The 22,071-nt window shown below is 36.7% G+C and overlaps 1 protein-coding gene across 20 annotated transcripts in view; it reads right to left on the bottom strand.

Moving 5' to 3' along the window:
• Window positions 1–22,071, bottom strand: part of ZMYND11 (zinc finger MYND-type containing 11) — a 124,581-nt gene that overhangs the window by 75,269 nt on the left and 27,241 nt on the right. For 2 of the 20 annotated variants that reach the window (XM_063607212.1, XM_063607217.1), the window contains exon 2: window positions 20,609–20,701. The exons of 17 other annotated variants lie outside the window; for them this stretch is intronic. The gene's annotated coding sequence lies outside the window, so the exon portion shown is untranslated. Of the gene's footprint in view, window positions 1–18,220; window positions 18,240–20,608; window positions 20,702–22,071 lie in introns of those variants that run through there. One more of the 20 variants, XM_057298795.2, reaches the window with a different exon arrangement.

Here is a 22,071-nt window from a genome sequence, read left to right as displayed (position 1 = left end):
ATGAGGGAGGGAAGCACTTTGCTGTGTTCCATGACTGGCCAAGACAGCCACAGGAATCTCCTTTTTCTCTACCTCTGTGTTTCTTCACAGCCTACTCAGTTCCCCTCCTTTCTCAGGCAAACACAAATAAACTCTAGTTGCTATCAAAACCTGAGAAAACTGGGTCAGTCAGGCTCCTAAAATAAGATGTCTTTCAGAATTACACCACCATCAGAATACATTTTGAACATGTTTAAAGGTATTCCTGAATAGTCTCACACTATTACTTCTAATAGTTCCAAGCTGCTCCACAGAGCAAATAAGTCAAAAACAATACCAGTATTCAAGTTCTAAAGAAAACTTTAGGAAAATCAGTTGGTTCTGTATAAATTTATACATAATGAAAATATAAAAATTATAACTTAGGAACACTTCCATTTTAGACAGTAATCACTTTTAAATGTACAAAAATTTATCTGTTTAAGTGCACTTGTGTTGGAGCACGAACTTTCAGAATCTGATATGCCTTAATGGAAGGAATTCATTGGTAAGGATTTAACATATGTCAGAAAGTGACATCTAATGGTGAACTGTAATAATACAACTCAATCCTGTGAGATTATATAAATACTCAGATAAATAAACAAAGTTTCACTCATTCTTACATAGTTAAAAATATATACAGGTGTCCACTTTATCTAAGGCACTGTGCTACACACAATGAAGTAGTTAAAACTGTATAAACAGCGACCCTTGCCAAAAAAATAATCTAAAACTGGCAGAGGAAATTTGACATGTATATGGAACTAACTGTAAGGTCATATGACATATAAATGGTCCACAATATGTGCTATAAAAATTCAGACAAGGGAGACACTACTTCTCGCTGAGGTAAAATTTCAGCAGAAAGAGATGAGGAACTCCGCAAAATGGTAAATATGTAGGAAAATGTAAAAGCCAATTTTTCCCTTTCTTAATTTCTTTAAAAGATAATTGGCAGTTTAAAGCAAAGATAAAAATAATTGATAGATGTCATTAGGCTTATAACACACGTAGAAATAAAATATATAACAACCAAAGCACAAAGGAAGGGAAGTGGGAGTAAGCAGAAATATATTATTATAAATTTCCTATATTTTATGCAAGTAGTATTATATTAATTCAAGGGAGGCTATTGTAAATTAAGGATGCATATTATAATTTCTAGAGCAAACACTGAAGAATAATACAAATAGGTATAGGTAACAAGTCAACTTGTAAATTTTTTTTCACAATTCATGATATGTAAGAATATGAATAATTTACTCAGAACTATAAAAAATATGGCAAAGCTGTAAAATGTAAAATGTTAAATTTAACAGCAAAGCTAACATTTTAAAATAATACCATAATAAATAGTAAATGTAACTATTTATATAACATAACCAGAAGAATGTAGTGGGGACTAAGTAGCAGAAACTCTAAAAGTGATGTCACAGATTCCTAGAAATGATTAAAATCAAGATTAAAGAATGAAGCAATGCTACATCTCAGAAAAACAGGTGTAAAGTTAAAAATCAAAGATTTTGAGAACCACCTGAATCAATTCACAGAAAATAAACATACCTTGTAATACAGGTACACTATAAGGAGGATGATCATTAGTTATAAGAGCCCACGTAGAACATTGCAAAAAATGCCAGGGAAAGACAAATCCAAGTGAGAGAAATACAATGAAGTTTGAGGCATATTACAAAGGTACCAAAAACAACTTGACCCATGGAGGCAAGATCTCTTTAAAGTGCAACCATAAATTATCCTTTCTTATGAAATCTAAATTCATTCACTCATTTAACATATAATTCATATATGCATGTTACACACCAGGTGCTCTTCTATGCTCTAGGGATATAGCAATAAGCAAAACGGACAAAAATCCTTCTCTCATCCAGTACATGACTAGTGATGTGACTAGATATAAGAAAAGAACAGCAATTTGAGTGTTCATCAATAAAAAGAAAGTCTTAGAATCCTGGGTACAGAGAGCTGATTACTTAAGGTCCTTGTTGATATGGCCAAACCAAATCTTACAGTCCATCCTTATCTGAGTGCACATTGCATTACTGCTCACGGTTCCCAATTATGCTCCCAAACTTCACACCTCCATCTCTTTGTTTATGCAGTTCTCTCTCCCTGGAATGTTCTCCCCTGCCCCTTACCAATTATTAAAAATTTCCCTGTCCTTTCTAGGATCTACTTTAATGCAATTTTCCCTGACCAGGCTTTTCTCCTGGAATCAAACCAAATAAAACTCAATTGTCTTCTGTATTCTAATACCAATTTGTTTATACATCTCTTACAAATGTATTGCTTTTGTACAAAAGTATTTTGTACGAAATTCCTCAAAAGAATTGTTTTAATTCAACTAAGACAAGATACATCTTATTCATTTTTATAACTCATGTTTTTCAAGGTGCCTAGCAATTTTGAACATACTAAACCTTCAATATAAAATTATTAAATTCACTTTTTTCAGCTGTTATGTAAATAACAAAAGCCCAGAGTGAACCTTCATTTATGTTTTATCAAAGATTGAGACATCAAAAAGAAAGATCAGAAGACTCTTTGTAGAGATCATTAATACAGTCTTCAATCTTTGTTCTGCTCCAACACATTTGAGGAATATTACAGGCTCCTTTTGGTAAAAGTAGACCATGATTCTCAAGAAGCCTGTAGTTAAAAAAAAATAAATAAAAAGTAGCAAAAACTTCTGAGTAACTTTAATAAGCCCCTAGGTGATACTGATATTCTCTATCCCAACAAATCCAGATGTACTGCAATCTCCTCAGTCTACAGAAGTGTCATTTTATATCCACACTACTTCTACACAAACTGGGGTGAGGGCAAAAGGGAGAATAAAGGAGAAAACACGTCAGAAAAAAACTTAAGAATAAGCAAAATTAAACAAGACGTTGCTTGGTGATATATACATATTTGTGAAAACTGCTTTAAGGAAACGATAAACACAATAGTTAACAAGAACAGTTGAGGGGGCAGGGAAGAGAGATGGAGGAGCACAGTATGAAAATTCAAAACACCAAATAGGTTCGATTTTTACTTCTGGTGGTAGGTTCAGGTTTTTTATCAGTATACTGCATAAAATGTTTTCAAATATTTGCATCAAATATTATTACTTTTCCCCAAAGTGTATTAGCACTTTTAAATTATTTTTCATTGTCTATTCATACCATTTTCCCATTTATATATTAATTTTTATATTAGGTTTATCCATACAATGCTTTTCTCTTTGCCTCTTAATAAACATTAAATACAATTTTACTGAAATCTAGCTATGTATTCCTTTATCATTGCTTTTGTGATCAGAAGTCCTTCTACACTCAAATCAGAAAAATACGCAATTATATTTTGTAGTTTTTTATTTTTGTTTTTTATTTTTTGAGGCGGAGTTTCGCTCTTGTCACCCAGGCTGGAGTGCAATGGTGTGATTTCGGCTCACTGCAACCTCCACCTCCCAGGTTCAAGTGATTCTCCTGCATCAGCCTCCCGTTGTAGCTAGGATTACAGGCGTGTGCCACCACAGCTGGGTAATTTTTGTATTTTTAGTAGAGACGGGGTTTCGCCATGTTGGCCAGGCTGGTCTTGAACTCCTGACCTCAGGTGATCCGCCCACCTAGGCCTCGCAAACTGCTGGGGAGAATTACTTTTTTAAAATTATGATTAGTAAACTTTATTTTTTAGAGCAATTTTAAGTTCACAGCAAAACTGAGTGGAAAATACAGAGTTCCCACATACTCCCTGGCCCCACAAATGCACATGCACAGCCCCCCCTATTATCAACATCCCACACCAGAGCAATACATTTGTTAAAAATCAACAAACCTACACTGACATATCATTATGACCCAAGGTCCACAGTATACATTAGGGTTCACTCTTGGTGTTGTACATTCCATGGGTTTTGACCAATGTATGAATGACAAGCATGTGCCACTGTAGTGCCCATGGGTTCTGACCAATGTATGAATGACAAGCATGTGCCACTGTAGTGCCCATGGGTTCTGACCAATGTATGAATGACAGGCACGTGCCACTGTAGTGCCCATGGGTTTTGACCAATGAATGAATGACAAGCATGTGCCACTGTAGTGCCCTTGGGTTTTGACCAATGTATGAATGACAAGCATGTGCCACTGTAGTACTCATGGGTTCTGACCAATGTATGAATGACAAGCATGTGCCACTGTAGTACTCATGGGTTTTGACCAATGTATGAATGACAAGCATGTGCCACTGTAATGCCCATGGGTTTTGACCAATGTATGAATGACAAGCACGTGCCACTGTAGTGCCCTTGGCTTTTGACCAATGAATGAATGACAAGCATGTGCCACTGTAGTGCCCTTGGGTTTTGACCAATGTATGAATGACAAGCACGTGCCACTGTAGTGCACATAGGTTTTGACCAATGTATGAATGACAAGCACGTGCCACTGTAGTGCCCTTGGGTTTTGACCAATGTATGAATGACAAGCATGTGCCACTGTAGTGCCCATGGGTTTTGACCAATGAATGAATGACAAGCATGTGCCACTGTAGTGCCCATGGGTTTTGACCAATGTATGAATGACAAGCACGTGCCACTGTAGTGCCCTTGGGTTTTGACCAATGTATGAATGACAAGCATGTGCCACTGTAGTGCCCATGGGTTTTGACCAATGTATGAATGACAAGCACGGGCCACTGTAGTGCCCTTGGGTTTTGACCAATGTATGAATGACAAGCATGTGCCACTGTAGTGCCCATGGGTTTTGACCAATGAATGAATGACAAGCATGTGCCACTGTAGTGCCCTTGGGTTCTGACCAATGTATGAATGACAAGCATGTGCCACTGTAGTACCCATACAGAATAGTTCCACTGAATTAAAAATTGTCTGTGCTCCACCTATTCATCCCTTCCTTCCCTAACCCTTGGCAACCACTGGTCTTTTTACTACTGTCTCCATAGTTTTGCCTTTTCCAAGATGTCACAGAGTTGGAATCATACAGTATGTGGCCTTTTCAGGTTGGCCTCCTTCACTTAGTAATATGCATTAAGTTTCCTCCATAGCTTTTTATGGCATGATAGACTGTTACTTTTTAGTACTGAATAACATTCCACTGGCTGCATATAACACAGTTCATCCATTCACCTACTCCAGGAAAGGTTGCTTCTAAGTTTTGGCAATCAAAACAAAGCTGCTATAAACATCCATGTGCATGTTTTTATGTGCACATAAGTTTTCAATTCATAAGGGTAAATACCAAGGAGTGTAGCTGCTGGTTCGTATGGTTAGAAAATGTTCAGTTGTATAACAACCTGCCAAACTGTCTTCCCAAGTGACCTGACCATTTTGCACTTCCACCAGCAATGACTGAGCACTTCTGTTGTTCCACATCCTCATCAACATTTGGTATTGTTAGTGTTTTGGATCTGGGCCATTCTTATAAGTATGTGGTAATAGCTCATTGATGTTTTAATTTTTAATTCCCTAATGATATATGATATTGAATGTATTTTCATATGTTTATGTGTCATCTGTATTTCTTTGGTGAGGTGTCCAGCCAGGTCTTTTGCCCTTAAAAAAATTTTTTTTTTTAGTATTTTTGAAACAGGGTCTCACTCTGTCACCCAGTCTGAAGTGCAGTCAAAGCTAACTATAACCTCAAATTCCTGGGCTCAAGCGATCCTCCTTAGACTCTAGAGTAGCTAGGACTACAGGCATGCACCACCATGCCCTGCTCATGTTTTATTTGTTAATGTTTTGGAGAGGCAGGATTACGCTATGTTACCCAGGTTGGTCTCCAATTCTGGGCCTCAAGTGATCCTCCCACCTTTGCCCTTCTGTCCATTTCTAGAACATGTTCTTCATTTTCTTATTATTTAATGTTAGATGTTCTTTGTATGTTTTGCTTGATGGTCCTTTATCAGATGTGTCTTTTGCAAGTATTTTCTCCCAGTCTGTAGCCTGTCATCACAATTTCTTGACATTATCTTTGACAGAACAAAAGTATTAAAATTTAACGAAGTCCAGCTTATCAATTCTCTCCTTCATGGATCATGCCTTTGCTGTTGTACCTAAAACATTATCACCACACAAAAGGTAATCTAGGTTTCCTCCTATGCTATTGCCTAAGAGTTTTACAGTTTTGTATTTTACATTTAGGTATCTGATCCATTTTCAGTTAATTTTTGTGAGGGATGTAAGGTCTTTGCCTAGATGATTCTTCTCTTTTTTCTTTTTTTTTTCTGAAAGTGGATGTCCATTTGTTCCAGCACCATTTCCTCAGGGCTATTTTTTGCTCCAATGTATTGCCTCTGCTCCTTGGTAAAAGTTGAACTGACTGTATTTATGTGAGTATTTCTGGGTTCTCTATTCTGTTCCATCCATCTATTTGTCCTGTCACCAATGCCACATTGTCTTGGTCACTAAAGTTTACAGTAAGTCTTTAAGTCAGATAGTATCAGTCCTCAGACTTTGTCCTTCAATAGTATGATGACTATTTTGGGTATTTTGTCTCTGCATATAAACTTTAGAATCAGTTTGTTGATATCCATGAAATAACTTGCTCGAATTCTGATTGAGACTACATGAATCTATACATAAAAGTGGGAAGAATGGACATCTTGACAATATTGTTTTCCTATCCATGAACATGGAATATCTCATCATTTATTTAATCTTTTATCTCTATCATCAGAGCTCTGCAGTCTTCCTGATATACATCTTGTCCACAATTTATTAGATTTCTACCTAAGCATTTCATTTCAGGGGTACTAATGTAAATGATAATATGCTTTCAATTTCACATTACACTTGTTCATTGCTGATAAATAGGAAAGTGATAGATTTTTGTATATTACCCTCATATCCTGCAACTTGGCTATAACCACTTAGTAGTTCCAGGAGTGTTTTTGTTAATTCTTTTGGATTTGCTATATAAATGATCATGTCATCTGTCAACAAAGACAGTTTTATTTCTTTCTTCCCAATCTATTTGCTTCTTATTTCTGTTTATTATCTTATTGCATTAGCTAGTACTGCAGTTTGAATGTTTTCGTTTCTCCAAAATTCATGTGGGAAATTAAACCCCAAGGTGACGGCATTACGACGTGGAGACTCTGGGAGGTGATTGGGCCATGGGGGCTCTGCCCTCATGAATGGGATTAATGCCCTTATAAAAGAGGCTTCAGAGACCTGCCTGGCCATTCCATCTCTTCTGCCATGTGAGGACACAGCAATAAAGTATCATCTTGGAAGCAGAGTAACCCTTACCAGACACTGAATCTGCTGATGGTTTTGATCTTGGACTCCCCAGCATGCAGAACTGTGAGAAATAAACTTCTGTTATTTATAAATTACCCAGTCTGTGGTATTTTGTTACAGCAGCAGGAATAGAGTAAGACAGCTAGGACTTCCTATATGACGTTGAAAGGCAGTGTGGTGAGGGGACATTCTTGCCTTGTTCCTGATCTTAATGGAAAAGCTTCAAGTTCCTTACCATTAAGTATGATGTTAGCTGTAGGGTTTGTAAAGATATTCTTTAACAAGTCAAGGAAGCTCCCTTTTATTCCTAGTTTCTTGGAAGTTTTTATGAAAGAATGTTGGGTTTTGTCAAATTCTCCTTCTGTATCTGTTGGTAAGATCATGTGATTTTGATAAACTATTTTTATTCTCATTTAGTTGCAAATATTTAAAAGTTCCTCAAGATTTATTCTTTGAGCCCTGTTATTCAGAAGTGTGTGTTTAATCTCAATATATTTGGGGATTTCCCAGCTATCTTTCTGTTATTAATTTCAATCTTCATTCCACTGTGGTCTGACAGCAGATATATTATTTCTATTAAGTTTATTAAGGTCTGTTTTATGGCATCGAATGTGGTCTATGTTGGTGAATGTTCTGTGTGACCTTCAGAAGAACGTGTGATCTGCTATTATTGAATAATGTAATCTATAGATGTCAATTATATTCCGTTGATTGATGTTTTTGAGTTCAACTACGTCCTTACCAACTTTCTGCCTGCTAGATCAATCTATTTTTGCAAGAGGCGTATTGATATCTCCAACTACAGTCGTGGATTCATTTATTTCTCCTTGCAGTTCTATCAGTTTTTGTGTCATATATTCTGATGCTTGGTTGTTAGGTGCATACACATTAAGCACTGTTATGCCTTCTTAGAATATTGACTCCTTTATCATTATGTACTGCCCACCTTTATCCCTTATAACTTCCCTACCTCTGAAGTCCTTTGTCTGAAACTGATATAGCTATTCTGATTTTCTTTTCATTAGTGTTACCATGCTATATTCTTTATCTCTTCAATCTGTATATTTAAAGTGGGTTTCTGGCAGTCAAGATATTGTTGGGTTGACTTTTTTGACCCACTCTCACAATCTCTGTCTTTTAATGGCTGTGTTTAGGCCATATTTCAAGTGATTATTAATACAGTTAGATTAATATCTACCATGTTTGTCACTATGTTCTATTGGTTGACTCTGTTATTCTTATTTCTGTCTTCCACACTTTTTCTACCTTTTGTGGTTTTAGTTGAGCATTCTATGCAATTCAATTTTCTCTCCTTTCTTATCACATCAATTATACTTCTTGCTTTACTATTTGTAGTGGTTTCCCTAGAGTTTGCAACATACATTACAATTAACCCAAGTCCACTTTCGAATAACATTATACTGTTCATGGGCAGTGCAAGTACCTTATAGTAACAAAATATTCTGAATTCTTCCCTCTAGTCCCTTGTGCCATTTCACTTATAAACTGTCATTCATTTTACTTACACATAAACTGTCATTCATTTTACTTACCCATAAGCACGTGCACATGCACACACACACACACACATGCGCACATACATAATCAAATACACAGTTACTATTATTGTTTCAAAAAAATTATCTGTTAGTAGGAAGAAAAAATTTTTATTTTACATTTCCTTATTCCTTCTTGAATGGCCTTCCTTTCTTCATCTACATCCAGGTTTCTAACTGAAATAATTTGCCTTCTTTCTGAAGAACTTTTTTTAACATTTATTACAAGGCAAAAAATTCCCTTAATTTTGTCTGAGAAAGTCTGTATCTTTACTTTTTATGAAAGATATAGTTTTGCTGGATACAGAATCCTAGGTTGGTGGGGTTTTTTCTTTCAACAGTTTATTTCATTCCAACTCGTCCTGCTTGCATGGTTTCTGAAGAAAAGTCAGATGTAATTCTTAACTGTGCTCCTCTATAGGTAAAGTGTTTATTCCTCTGGATTCTTTCAAGTTTAATTTTCTGACATTTGAATATGGTATGCTCAGGTATAATATTTTTGCCATTTAGCCTGCTTGGTGTTTTCTGAACTTCCTTGATCTTTGGTTAGTGTCTGATACTGGTGAAATTGTCAAGCATTTTTGACTCAAATATTGCTTCTGTCCCTTTCGCTCCTTCTTCCCTTCTGGTATTCCCATTATACATATATTACATCTTTCATAGCTTTCGTGTAGTTCTTGAATATTCTGTTGTTGATTGGTTTTTTCCCCAGACTTGTCTCTCTCTGCTTTTCAGTTCTGAAGATTTCTAGTTGTCATATGCTCACATTCAGAGATTCTCTCCTTCGTCACGTCCAGTCTACTGATAAGCCCACCAAAGGCTTTTTACGGTCTGTTAGTGTTTTTGATCTCTCGCACTTCTTGATTCCTTCTTAGAATTTCCATCTCTATGCTTATATCGTCCATTTATTCTTGTTGCCCATGTTTTGGCATTAAAACTCTTAGCATTTTAATCATAGTTTTTAATAACCCCTGGTCTGATTACTCCAACATTCCTGCCATATCTGACTCTAGTTCTGATGCTTGTTCAGTTTCTTCACACTGTTGTTTTTTGCTTTTTAGTAGGCCTTGTAATTTTTTGCTGAAAGGTCAACGTTATGTACTGGGTAAAAGGAACCTTGCTAAATAGGACTTTAATAACATAGTGTAAGGTGTGGGGAAGGGAAGCCGTCTTAGTCCTATGATTAGATTCAATCTTTAGACAGCCTGTGCCACTGGACTGTGAACTTCACCAGGGCTGTACAGTTTCCCCCCTTATGTGGGACAGGATGACTGGAGGGGGTTGAAGCTGTATATTTCCCTTTCCCCATGTAGAAAGCTACAGTAGGCTGGAGTTAGGTATTTCCCTTCCCCCAGGTAGGTTAGGCTTTGGTAATACCATGTCTCCTGAGGGTAGGCTTTGTTAAGAACAGAAAGCTCTTGCATATTTCAAAATGATCCCTTTCCCCCTCCCGCTCCAAGAAGCACAAGGAGATTTTTCTTCAATATTCACTGTGAGGTCAAGCTCCTAGAGGTAAAAACTCAAAACTGTGGCAGCCCTCCCCCGTGACTGGGTCCCTCCGAAGTTTCTAACTCTCAGAGTTGTCCATACTGGGCATCTAGCGATTCATCAATTACGGTTCAGCCTTTCCTACTCCAGCACTGATCCCCACAGAGGTTTTTCCTTGTGGGTTTGTGTTCCGGTAAGTTGCGATTCTTTATATCTACCTATCTGTCTCTCCGATTTTTGATGCAGCAGTATGCCCCATGGTTTCACTTCCCTGATGGATCTAAAAGAGTTTTGTTTATTATTATTATTTTTGCTTGTTCAGCTTTTTACTTGTTGTTAGGACAGCACGGTTACTTATGAGCTCCTTACATGCCAGGCTGGAAACCATGGAATTACTTTTTGAATGTGGCATTTGATGAAAATACAGAATGTTTCCCTGAAGAAGCAACCACTGAACTAGTATGATTCACTGAAGGATTTTTCTCTTCTCCAACAAAATGTGATACATTCCTAATCATATGTTAAATTTTCTTTTAAGAGACAGAGTCTTACTATGTTGCCCAGGCTGGACTCCATTCTCCTGGGCTCAAGTAATCCTCCTACCTCAGCCTCCCAAGGGACCACAGGTACACATACCACCATGCCTGGCATTATATATTAAATTCTTATCAATACTAGCATTAGTTTTTTTAAATGTGTTTGGTCTTTTATTGGCGCCCCACAATTTTCATTATAACTTGCATGTATAAGCTACATATATACAAGGTATAATTATAATAAATTCCATGTTATCATTGATTCGTATATAATTATTGCATATGTAGTACTGTCTGCCCAGCAGTATTGTCAGTTTTTTAAAACATCCCATATTTTAAACCTTCTTCATGCCCCTAATAACTTTTACCATAAAGTAGATGCTAAATAAATACTTACTGATTCAATACTCTCCCCAGCCAAACCTGAGATGTTAAAAAATTAGTTGTTGGTTGCCAGGGGGCATCAAGAGTTACTGTTTAATGGGTATAGAGTTTAAGTTTTACAAAATAAGAAGAATCACAGAGATGGATGATGGTGAGAATTGCACATTATAAATGCATTTAAATACACTAAACTGTACTCCTAAAAATGATGAAGATAATAAATTCTATGTTATGTGTATTTTGCCACATTAAAAAAAACTTTAAAAATAGGAGAAATTAATCTAGTCTATAATAATAAATGGTTAACTACCAGGTATTAAGAAAAGTAAAGATCAATAATACTGCCCCAAGAGCCCCCAAGATAATCAATCTGCTGTATGCTTTCCATATGTGGCAGGCATAGAACATGGATAACTGGCAATACAGAGCCCTTAGAATGGATCTCCTGGTAGCTTTTTGTTTGTTTGGATCAAAGTACATTAGATTAAGAATGGGAAATACTGCTATGTAACACATTGATCAAGGTTCCTGATAGCAAAACAGGTCATTATGAACTCTCTATTCACCTTTTAAAAAATCTTTTAATTACTTTTTTAGTTATACTAGTAAAGCAAAAGGATATTTCAGGACTTTTCAATTTGACAAAACAGTTTATAAAACAAAATGGTGGGTGAGAAAATTGTTACTCTTTTTATTTTTTGAAAAGCTTTATTGAGGTATAATTCACATACAATTCACCCATTTGAAGTGTACAATTCAGTGGTTTCTGGAACATTATATTATTTATTTTTAAAACTGTAGCAAAATATATATTAATATAGAATTTGCCATCTTACCCATTTTTGAGTACACAATCTGGCAGCACTAACTACTTTACATTCCCAGTGTTTTGCAACCATCACCATTTCCTATTTCTAAAACATTTTTATCACCCCAAACTACAGACCATTAAATAATACTTCCCCATTCTCTGCTCTTCCAAGCCCCTAGCATCCTCAAATCCACTTTCTGTATCTATTAATATGCCTAGATATTTCATGAGTGGAATCATACAGTATTTGTCCTTTTGTGTCTGTCTTATTTCAATTAGTGTGTTTTCTAGGTTCATCCATTTTGTTGCATGTGCCAGTACTTTATTTCTTCTTATGGCTGAAGAATATTCCACCGTATGGATAAATCACAATTTGTTTATCCACTCATCTGTTGATGGACACTTGGGTAGTTTCCATCTTTTGAAAGATGCTGTGAATGAGACTGCAGTGAACACTGGCATACAAGTATCTGCTTGGGTCTGCCTTCAATTTCTTGGGGCATATACCCAAAAGTGGAATTGCCAGATCATGTAATAAATTCTACATTTAACCTTTTGAAGAATTAGTAAACTCTTTTTCATAAGCAGGTGCACCATTTTACAATCCCAACAGCAATGTACAAGTGTTCCAATTTCTCCACATTTTTACCAACACGTATTATTCCTAATTTTTTACTTTAAAAAAAATCATAGCCATCTAACTAATTACCTCATTGGAGTTTTGACCTGAATTTTTCTAATGACTAACGATGTTGAACACCTTTTCATATATTTATTGGATATGTATATATGTCTGGAGAAATGTCTATTCAAGTCCTTTGCCCATTTTTAATTGGGTTGTCTTTTTGTTGCTGTTGAGTTGTAGGTGTTCTTTATATATTCTAGATACCAATCCAGTATCAGATATAAGCTTTGCAAACATTCTCCCATTCTGTAGACCGTCTTTACACTTTCTTAATAAGGTCCTTTAATGCATAAAACTTTCAAATTTTGATAAAATATAACTTTTTTTTCTTTTGTTGCTCATGCTTTTGGTATCATACCTAAGAATCCATTGCAAAACCAAAGGTCAGGAAGATTAAACTGTTTTCTTTTAAAAGTTTTAGGGTTCTGGCTTTTATATTTAGGTTACTGACACATGTGGAGTTAATTTTTATATGTGATGTGAGGTAGGTGGTCCAATTTCATTTTGTACATGTGGAAATCAAGTTATCTTGGCACCAACTGTTGATGAGATTATTCTTTCCCAATTGAGTGGACTTAGCATCCTTGTCAAAAATCAACAGCCACAGATGTATGGGTTTATTTCTGAACTCTAAATTCTATTCCACTAGACTATAAATCTATATTATTACTAGACTACATATCTATATTATTCCAATACCACATTGTTTTGATTACTGTAGCTTTGGAGTAAGTTTTAAAATGAGGAAGAGGAGAGTGGTCATTAAGGAAAAGCAACGAAAAGAATGCAAGACCAATGAGAGCTTTGGAAAATAATGGGTTTTTTAAGTTAACTCTGGCTACAGGGTGTAGAATGAGGAAAAAATATCACAACTTAACTTTGGACTAGGAAGAAGGGAGAGGTGAGTGTCAAGGATAATGCTTAGATTTCCGGTTTTCCCAGGGTGTTATACTGGGGTGTTTTCAACTGAGATAAGAAATCTGGGATGGAGACTAAGTTTGCAGAAGGTAGTGGTATATGTATCTGTGTGCTGAGTTTGGTTTCAGGCAGACTAAGTTCAGGTGTCTTTTAGACATCTAAGGGAGATGTTAAGTAGGTATGTGGAGATAGAGCTAGTGAGCTGGGGATATATGCTGAAGATTTGTGAGGCACCTAAGCATGGTAACTGAAACCATAAATGTAGATTAGACTGCCCCAGGAGAGAATATGGTAGAAAGTGACCTAGGCCCCTAAGAACTAGGAGCAAATCTAGGAGAGCTGTCTTACAGAAGTCCAGTGAAGGCAAGATTTCAGAAAGTACAGAATATTGCTAGGATGTCAAAAAGCAGAAAGAACTGAAAATATCCACTAGATTTAGCAATATGTTGGTCACTGGTGACTTCAGCAAGAGCTGTCTTAGTGAAATAATAGCACCCCAACCGGACTGGAGTGGGTTAAGGAGTAAGTGGCAGGTGGAGAAACTGAAATAGAGAACTCTTTCCAGAAGACTGACTGAAAAAAGTAAAGGAGGTAGATGGAAAAGTAGCCGGAAAGAGACAGAAGAGAGGTCACATGAAGGTCTAGGATTATTTAAATTTTATTGTCATTTTAATTAAAATGCTACATACACATGATTTTTCAAAAATCAGATAGTCCCAAGCCCCCTCCCCCCTCTTCCTGCCACCCTAAGCCAATCACTGTCAACTATTTTAGTTTTCTTTTTTGGGTCTTACCTCTGTATTTACAAACCCTACCCTTATGTAATTATCTTCCTACTTAAGTCAATTAATCTCTTTCACATATACCTCTCCAACACACATACACTGTCCTACCTCTTTTCTTCTCAAGAAAGTCATTCTCCAATTTCTAGTTAAATCAAAATGCACTGTTAATTAGGACAATGCACTTCCCCACCACACTGAAATTAGGTGAGGCCACGTGTGGATTTGACAAATGGAATCTGAGTAAAAGGGATTTATACCACTTGCACAATGGATGATTTAAGAAAGTTCACTATGATTTGCTATGCTTTCTTTTTCTTTATACTATGGGTAATGGCAATCCCCAATTGGTGGCTGCTCTGGTCAGCCTACATACTAGAATGAGGACAAATGACAGCAGAGCTCCCAGCTCATCTGTGACGGACATGTATTATGAGCAACAATCACTGTTTTAAACCACTGAGATTTTGAGGTTGCTTGATATCACAGCATCACCTAACCAACCCTGCCTATCCTAGAAAGTCAAGGAGATTACACATGAGGAAAGACTTAAATAGTGAAAGAGAGCTAGCCATGCAAAGGGGAAGCACATGCAAAAGCCGTTAAGTGAGAAAGAACTCGGTATGTTTGAAGCAGAAAGGACAGTGGAATGAGGTAAACAGAACTATGAAAAGCAGATGAGAGCTATACTGAGATTAAATCATACAGAATCTAAAGCTACAATAAGTAGCTTGGATTGCAATATGACAGCAATACACAGCAACTGAAGGGATTTTAAGCTGGAGTAGGGTGTGAGGGGAACACGGTGTTAAGCAAAATGCTACATAATCAATCAAAAATAGTTGGCATACCCTTTCCACAGCCAAATTCCAGATCTCAGGCTCAGGCAAGAAACCAAACAATACCTTTGTGGAGAAATTAAATGTTCCCAGAGAAAGACTCTTTAGACACTGACATGTGAAGGTATCTAAAGAAAAAGCCATCTGGCAACCTGACATCCCAACAGTAAATCCAACTCACGCAGAATAGGTATAGGTATGTGTTGAGTCCAAGACAACTGTTCACACTAGCTTTCTAGTGTCTCACCCTTAAATGTGAACAGACAGCCACAGATAACCAGGTATTTGAGACTAGCTTCTCAATAAAGAAAGAGGACACATCAGGCAAACAGAAGAGGGTAAAGGTTGGGGGAGAAGGAGGAATTAAAAACAGAAAATGCAGAAACAGTAAACATTTTTAAAATATATGTAATTAATATGAAAGAGTTAGAAATAGAATTTTATCTATAAACCATAAATAGGATATTATAAGTAGGAATATTCAGGAAAATTTAAAATATGAGGAGTAACAAATTCCGTTAAAGGGTTAGAAAATAAATTTGAGGCAATCTCCCAAAAAGTAGAACAAAAAAATAAGGAATGCACAATAGGAGACAAGAAAAATACATGATATAATATCTGAATAATAAAATGGAAGGAAAAAATTATTCAAGAAGAGTTCCTAGCCCTGAAAAATAGCCATTTGCAAATAGAAAGGGCCCATCAACTGTCCAACATATGAATAGAAAGAAGGCCAAAGCACAACAGCTTAGACTATCAAAACACTGAGAGTTGCTTCCCAGGTAGTGGGGGGGGTGATGGGGAGCGGTCATAAAACAAAATGGAAGCTAGAAAATGATAGATGGAAGCTAGAAAATGATAGATGAAAGCCTTCTAAATTCTTTAGAAAAAGTATTTTCAACCTACATGTCTAATCCCTCTAAATGATCAACTAGAGAAGGCCGACTAAAGACATTTCAGTCATGTAGATATTAAAAAAAATTATGCACCTTTTCTCAGGAAGCTACTAATATGAATAAATAAATCAGGAGAAAGAAAAACCTGCAATCTTGCCTTGTCCGGGAAACAGGACTCAACACAGAAGAAGGCAGGGAACGGGAATTCCCAAACCAAGAGCTTTATAGCAGACCTGTAAAAAAGTCCAGTCACCATTACAGCAAGAGCAGACCAGGCTTAGGAAAGGGGCTCCAGGGAATAAACATGAAACTGAGCAACTGCCTTGGACTCAACACATACATATACCAATAAACATATAAATTTATGCTACAAACAAGTTTATTAACATCCATGCCAAAATCTTAAATAAACTTTGGCAAACAGAATAAAAATAGCATATTTTTTAATGTATCATTATAGAAATGCAATGATGGTTCAATACTAGGAAATACATTAATAATAATAAATGATATCAGAAGAACTAAGAAGAATATGATCACCTCTAGAGATACTGAAAAAGCACTTGACAAAATTCAACATTCATTCATATAAAAAACCCTCAATAACTAAGAATTGAGGGATACTGCTTTAATATACAGGCATAACTCATTGTTTTACAAGTTGCTTTATTGTGCTCCACAAGTATTGTTCTTTAAAAAAAAAAAAAAAATCTGATGTGGCAACCCTGAGTCAAGCAAGTCTACTGCCCTTTTTCTGACGTATGCCCAGTTCATGTCTCTGGATAACATTTTGCTAAGTATCACAATATTTCAGACTTTTCCATTATTGTTATTGAGTTATGGTGATCTGTGATCAGTGATCTTTGCTGTTACTAATTATTTTGGGGTACCACAAACCACACCTATGTAAGATAGTGAACTTAATCAATAAATGTTGTGTGTGTTCTGACTGCCCCACCAACTGCTCATTCTCCCATCTCTCCCTCTGCTCGGGCCTCCTTGAGATACAACAATAATGAAATCCGGCGCATTAATAGCCCTACAATTGCCTCAAAGCGTTCAAGTGAACGAAGAGTCACATCTCTCTCACTTTAAGTCAAAAACTAAAAATGATTAAGCTTAGTGAGGAAGGCATGTCGAAAGCCAAGACAGGCTGAAAGCTGGGCCTCTTAAGCCAAACAGCTATCCCAGCTGCGAATGTAAAGGTAAAGTTCTTGAAGGAAATTAAAAGCGTTCTTTCAGTGAACACATGAATAAGAAAGCAAAACAGCCTTATTGCTGCTTTGGAAAATATTTTAGTGGTCTGAATAGAACACCAGACCAGCCACAATATTCCCTTAAGCCAAAACCTAATCCAGAACAAGGACCTAACTCTCTTTGGTTCTATGAAGGCTGAGAGACGTGAGGAAGCTGCAGAAGAAAAGTCTGAAGATTGCAGAGGTAGATTCATGAGGTTATTCATGAGGAAAAAAGCTGTCTCCATAAAAGTACAGGAGGAAACAGCAAGTTATCCAGAAGATTTGGCTAAGATAACTGATTAAGGTGGCTACACTAAACAACAGATTTTCAATGAAGACAAAATAGTCTCATATTGGAAGAAATGCCATCTAGGACTTTCATAGCTAGAGAGGTGATGATGCCTGGGTTCAAATCATCAAAGGACAGGCTGACTCTTAATGCAGCTGGTAACATTAATTTGAAGCCAATGCTCATTTACCATTCTGAAAATCCCAGCGCCCTTAAGAATTATGCTAAATCTACTCTGCCCGTGTTGTGTAGATGGAGCAACAAAGCCTACATGACAGCATGTCTGTTTACAGAATGGTTTACAGAATATTTTAATCTCACTGTTGAGACTTTCTGCTCAGAAAAATAGATTCCTTTCAAAATATTACTGCTCACTGGCAATCCACCTGGTTACCCCAGAGCTCTAATGGAGATGTACAGGGAGATTAGTGTTATTTTCATGTGGCTAACATGACATCCCTTCTGCAGCCCACTGATCAAGAAGTAATTTCAGCTGGGCGCAGCAGCTCACACCTGTAATCCCAGCACTTTGGGAGGCCGAGGCAGGAGGATCACTTGAGCCCAGGAGTTCAAGGCTGCAGTCAGCCCTGTTTGTGCCACTGCACTCCAGCCCAGGTGACAGAGCACGACCCTGTCTCAAAAAAAAAAAAAAAATTAAGTAATTAAGTAATTTCAACTTTCAGGTCTTATTAAAGAATACATTTCCTAAATCTAAAGCTAATATAGTGATTCCTCTGATGGATCCAGGCAAATTAACTCCAGATGTGGTGGAAATGGGAGGAGCCCTAGAATTAGAAGTCGAGCATGAAGATATAACTGAATTGCTATAATCTCAGGATAAAACTTTAATGAATGAGGAGCTGCTTCTTATGGATAAGCAAAGAAAGTAGTTTCTTGAGATGGAACCTAACCCTGATGAAGATGTTGTGAACATTGCTGAAATGACAACACAGGTTTCAGAATATTCCATAAACTTAGTTGATAAAGCAGCAGTAGGGTTGGAGACGAGTGACTCCAATTTTGAAAAGAGGTTCCACTATGGGTAAAATGCTACCAAACAGCATTACAAATGACAGAGAAATCTTTCATGAAAGGAAAAGCCAATTGATGTGGCAAACTTTATTGCTGTCCTTATTTTAAGGAACTGCCAGAGACATACCAACCTCCAGCAGCCACCACCCTAATCAGTCAGCAGCCATCAACATCAAGGCAAGACCCTCCACCAGCAAAAAGACCACAATTCCCTGAAGGCTCAGATGATTGTTAACATTTTTAGCAATAAAGTATTTTTTAATTAAGGTCTGTACATTTGTCTTGTTAGACATAACTTGTTGCACACTTAACAGACTATGGTAAAGTGTAAACATAACTTTTATCCATATTGGGAAGCCAAAAAAATTTGTGTAACTCACTTTGCTGTGATATTCACTTTGTTGTGGTGGTCTGGAACCAAACCCACAATATATCCAAGGTACGCCTGTATACATATCAGCTTCAAAGCCATCATTTTACTTAATGGAGAAATATTAGAAGATTTTGTGCTAAAATAAGGAAACAGTTAAGGATCCTCACTATATCCCTTCTTACTCAATACTGCTTTGGGGGTATTTACCAATGCAATTACATAAGAGAAGGCAATCAGAGGAATCAGAACTGGAAAAAAGAGGTAAAACATCTTCTATTTGCAGATGGCACCGATGATATGACTATATATCCAGAAAACTCAAAAGAATGAATGAAAAATACAATCAAAAATCAGAAAATCAAAATCAAGTATTAGATGAAAATATGAGTAGATTCCTTTAAAACCAGAGTAGAAACAAACAAGCAAACAAACACAAAACCCAAAAATAAGCAAAAGTAAACTCTTTGCACATCCCAAATACACCGTAAACAAAGTAAAAATATAAGTGACAAATTGAATAGGCAAAAGTGTAAGAAATATTTGCAACTTATAAATTCAGAGCTAATATCCCTAATATGTAAAGAACCTCTAAAATTTCAGAATATGCCCCAAAATCCAATTTTAAAAAATGAGCAAACGATATGGACAAGCAGAAAACACAAAAAGTAATGCAAAAGGCCTATAAATTTATTAAAAGATGCTTAATTTATCTCATCATTAGAGCAGAGCAATTTTTAGATTACATGTAATATATCATTTCTACATATTAGACTAGCAAAACTCTAAAAGCCTGGCAATGTACTCTGCTCTACAGGCTGCAGGGAAATAGGGATTCTCATACACTACTGGTGGGAACACAAAATGTCACCATCTCTAGAGAGGGGAACATGGCAATAATCACCAAAATTACATATACATTTACTCTTTGACCCACCAATCTCACTGGCAAAAATCACAAAATGATGTATACATAAAGTCATTTATCATAGCCCTATCTGTAATAGTAAATCAATAAGGAACTGGCTGAATACGGTATGGGGCATCCATACAGTGGAGTACAGTCAGCTATTAGAAAAAAAAAAAAAAAAGACGGATCATGTCAAAATGCAACTAAAGAAAAAATAAAGTGGACTTCAACATTAAAAAGTTTTGTGTTTCAAAGAACACCATTAAGTAAAAAGACAACCACATAATGTAAAAAAAAAAAAAAAAAAAAACCCTGCAAATCATATATCTGATAAAGAAGTTCTATTCGGAATAAAATTATTACAACAATAGAAATACAGATAACGCAATTAAAACATGGATAAAGGATCTGAACAGATGTTTCTCCAAAAAAGATACACAAATGGCCAGGCCAGTAAGTACATAAAAAGATGCTTAACATTAGTCATTACAGAAATGCAAATCAAAATCACAATGAGATGCCAGTTCATAACCACTAGGATGGCTTCAATCAAGAAATCATACAATAGGCTGGGTGCAGTGGCTCTCACCTGTAATGCCAGCACTTTAGGAGGCCGAAGAAGGCAGATCACTTGAGCCCAGGAGTTCAACACCAGCCTGGCCAACATGGTGAAACCCCATCTCTACAAAAAAAAAAAAAAAAAAAAAAATTAGCTGGGTATGGTGGCAAACACCTATAGTCCCAGCTACTCAGGAGGCTGAAGTCAAGGATCACTTGAGCCCAGGAGCAAAGGCTGCAGTGAGCCAAGATCTCACCACTGTACTCCAACCTGGGTGACACAGCGAGACCTTGTCTCAAAATAAAAAAAAAAAAAAAAAAAAAGGAAAAGAAAAAAAGGAATAATAGAATAATAGAAACTGGTGCAATAATAGAAACCGGTGTTTTCATACATTGCTGGTGGTAATGTAAAATGGTGCAGCTGCTTTCAAAAACAGTATGGCAGTTCCTCAAAAAGAAAACATGGAGTTCCCAAATGACCCAGCAATTCCACTCCTACATATATACACGAAAGAACTGAAAACATACATCCACACAAAAACACGTACATGTACATCCATGCAGTATTACTGATATTAGCCTAAAAGTGGAAAAAACCCAAATGTCCATCAACTGATGAATGGATAAACAAAATGTGTTATATCCAATGGAATATTATTCATACAATGAAATGTTATTTGGCCAGAAAAAGGAATAAGGTACTGACACATGCTACAACATGGATGAACCTCGAAAACATTCTAAGTGAAAGAAGCCAGAAACAAAAGGCCACATATTATATGATTTCATTTACATGAAACGTCCAGAACAGACAAATACACAGAAAAACTGGAAGGTGCCAGGGGATCGGGTGAGAAGAAAAGGGAAATGACTGCTATTGGATCTGGGGTTTCTTTTTGGGGTAGTGAAAATGCTCTGGAATTAGACGGTGGTAATGGCTACAATACCTTGTAAATACAGTAGAAACCACTGATTTGTATACTTTTTCTAAAAGTCACTGCAGCAAATTTACCTGTCACTTTGCTCAAGCAAGGAGTCAGCAGAGGACTATTTTTATAGCGTCTATTAAAATTATGAACTTACAAAGAATTACAAAGAATTTCCAAACCAGGATTCCTGATTTTTAAATATGTTGCCCCTTCCTTTCCTCGAGACCTCCCCCACCCTCTAGGAAAGTAGCTCACGTGTGCTTTCATTGTCATTACTGTTAATTATTAACTTTTAAAAATAGCTATTATGCCAGGCGCAACGGCTCATGCCTGTCATCCCAGCACTTTGGGAGGCTGAGGCAGGTGGATCACTTGAGGTCAGGAGTTTGAGACCAGCCTGGCCAACATGGTGACACCCCGTCTCCACAAAAAATACAAAAATTAGCCAAGTGTGGTGGCATGCACCTATAATCCAAGCCACTTGGAAGGCTGAGGCAGGAGAATCGCTTGAACCTGGGAGGCAGAGGTTGCAGTGAGCCGAGACTGCACCACTGCATTCCAGCCT

This window comes from Pan paniscus, chromosome 8 (genome assembly GCF_029289425.2).
Source record: "Pan paniscus chromosome 8, NHGRI_mPanPan1-v2.0_pri, whole genome shotgun sequence".
NCBI classification, from domain to species: Eukaryota; Metazoa; Chordata; class Mammalia; order Primates; family Hominidae; genus Pan; species Pan paniscus.
This window is presented reverse-complemented; position numbering and strand designations above follow the sequence as displayed.